The 3,029-nt window shown below is 42.2% G+C and overlaps 1 pseudogene; it reads left to right on the forward strand.

Annotated features, from left to right (window-relative positions):
* Window positions 1–227: 227 nt before the first annotated feature.
* On the forward strand, window positions 228–1,167 carry LOC125362353 (annotated as a pseudogene).
* Window positions 1,168–3,029: the final 1,862 nt, after the last annotated feature.

Raw genomic sequence — 3,029 nt, forward strand, 5'->3', positions numbered from 1 at the left:
CGTTTTCTGTATATGTGGTGCTGGGGAATCGAACCTAGGGCCTCATGTATCCGAGGCAGGCACTCTTGCCACTAGGCTATATCCCCAGCCCCACATCCATGACATTTTAACCATGTATTTTCTTCCTCAAAAGGCAGAAGAAAGATTGTTTTCCAGTCATCAATCAAGTCCATTCACATTGTCTGATTTAATTTACATCCAATGAGAAAGAGAAGAAAACTACGAAGATGTCAGGGCAAAACTACTCCAGGCCTACCGAGTTCCTATTTGTTGGCTTCACAGATTCTTTCCCTCTCAGAGTCACGCTGTTCTTCATATTCCTCACCGTCTACTCTTTAACTGTGGTGGGAAACATGGGCTTAATCATTCTAGTGAATACAGTTTCAAGCCTACAAACCCCTATGTATTACTTCCTTGGCAACTTGTCTTTCCTAGACATCAGTTACTCCACAGCAATCACCCCCAAAATGCTGGCCAACTTCTTGGCTTCCAGAAGGAGCATCTCTTTCTATGGCTGCGTGGTGCAGGTGTTTTTCTTCGTTTGCTTTGCTGACGCTGAGTGCCTCATCCTGGCCGCGATGGCCTATGACCGGTACGCGGCCATCTGCAGCCCCCTGGTCTACTCCAAGCTGGTGTCTCGCCGCATCTGCCTGGGCCTCATTGTGCTGGCCTATTTCTGTGGCAGTGTCACTTCGCTGGTGCACGTCTCGCTCACCTTTCGGCTTCCCTTCTGTGCTTCCAACGTGGTCAATCATTTTTTTCTGTGACATCCCTCCCCTCCTGGCTCTGGCCTGCTCAGACACCCACCTCAATGAGCTGCTGCTCTTTGCTTTATGCGGCACCATCCAGATCAGCACTTTCGTAGTCATATTCATCTCCTATGTCCGCATCTTTCTAACTGTGCTGAGCATCAAGTCCTCAGGAGGGAGGAGCAAAACCTTCTCCACCTGCACATCCCACCTGACGGCAGTCACTTTATTCTATGGGACAATGCTGTTCACGTACTTGCGCCCCACCACCAGCTATGCCCCAGACAGTGATAAAGTGGTAGCAGTGTTTTACACTGTTGTCTTTCCTATGTTTAACCCAGTGATTTATAGCTTCAGAAACAGGGATGTGAAGAATGCCCTTAAAAGACTCTATGAAAAGAAATGGATTTTCAAATGAGTAAGAATTTAAAGTCTAGCCGGTGCTGGTGGCTCACACCTAGAATCCTACTCACTTAGCCGAGGTCTGAGGATCCTGGCTTGAAGCCAGACGAGGTTGGAAAGTCTTTGAGACACTTATCTCTAGTTAACCATATCTACACAGACACAAAAATCCTGAAATGGAGCTGTGACTCGCGTGGTACAGTGTTAGCTTTGAGGAAAAGTGAAAAAATAAAATAAAATCAGGGGTTGGGAATATGTCCTAGTGGCAAGAGGTCATGCCTTCTACACATGAAGCCCAGGGTTTGTTTCCTCAGCACCAAATATGTGGAAAACGGCCAGAAGTGGCACTGTGGCCCATGTGGCAGACTGCTAGTCTTGAGTAAAAAGAAGCCAATGACAGTGCTCAGCCCTCAGTCCAAGCCCCAGGACTGGCAAAAAAAAAAAAAAAAAAAAAAATTAAGAATTGTACCCAAACCCTGAGTTCAATCTCCAGGACCAATGTAAACAACAAAACACACAAACAAGCAAACAAAAACAGAATTGGTTGTAGGGTTGGATGGGTTCATCAAGTGGTAACCTGGGTCCCTAGCAACTTTGAGGCCATAAATTCAAACCTCCATATTAGCAAAGAAGTAGGAAGGCCTTATGTTTCTTTCCAAACTCAAATTGTCATCCTCGGCCTCAGAAACATGACAAAATCACTTGCAATTTATTACACTTTTGCCAGTAATTATTTTTAATGCAGTATGTGGGTCACTTTGTGTAGCAAGTATATTTAACGATATTTACTCTTCAAGTACATAAGCATATAAAATTTTATTTTTAATGACTTCCATTTCTTTTACCCATACTTTATGTTTTTTAGCTTGAACAATATGGCTAAATTTATCTCTGAATATTTGTCCTACAGCTATTGTAAATGACATTTACTTCACTTATTTCTGTTCCAGAAACTTACTGTCAGTATAGAGCAATGCTACCAAATTTTGCATATTAGCCTTATCTCTGCCACTTTACTACATTTATTAGTTCTAATTATTTTGAATGAAATTTCTCAATCAAGAAGATCGTGTCATCTCAGATTGGGGCAATTTAAGCTTTGCCTTGCAGATGCCTTTCATTTCTTTCTCTTGCCTAACTATTCTAGCTAGGATTTATGCACTACACTAAATAGTAGTGGTGCAAGCAGCTAGCCCCTTGTTACAAGTCTTAGAGGCAAATGCCTGCAACATTTTCCTACTCAATAGGACATTAGCTGTTGGCTTGTGTTATGTGACTTTATTGTGTGATGGTAATTTCTTTGTTATCTAATAGCCTTAACTTTTTTTTTTGCCAGTCCTGGGGCTTGGACTCAGGGCCTGAGTACTGTCCCTGGCTTCTTTTTGCTCAAGGCTAGCACTCTGCCACTTGAGCCACAGCGCCACTTCTGCCCATTTTCTGTATATGTAGTGCTGGGGAATCGAACCCAGGGCCTCATGTATATGAGGCAGGCACTCTTGCCACTAGGCCATATCTCCAGCCCTTAATAGTCTTAACTTTTATTCACTTAGATTAAGTCACCTAAAAGGTATCTATTGCATTTAAATAAGCATTAAGAAAAGTGTGGGGCAGAGGCAAAATGCTTTATTTCAATAGCTGCTCAATATCTCAAATAGTAGTCATATCACAGATCAGTAACAAATACTATTCCCAAACCGTGCTTTATTGTGTTCCTCTGACTCATTGTTACTCTTATGTTATAGTTGTTTTCAACCATAACTATTTTTAGTAACACAGGGTTTACAGATGAAAATAAATTTCTAAAACTCCCTATACACATTTCAGAACTACTGGGTACAAAGGAAATTTACTAATACAGGGCTACCATCGTCATGAGTG

The sequence above is a fragment of the Perognathus longimembris genome, chromosome 13 (assembly GCF_023159225.1).
Source record: "Perognathus longimembris pacificus isolate PPM17 chromosome 13, ASM2315922v1, whole genome shotgun sequence".
In the NCBI taxonomy this organism is placed as follows: Eukaryota; Metazoa; Chordata; class Mammalia; order Rodentia; family Heteromyidae; genus Perognathus; species Perognathus longimembris.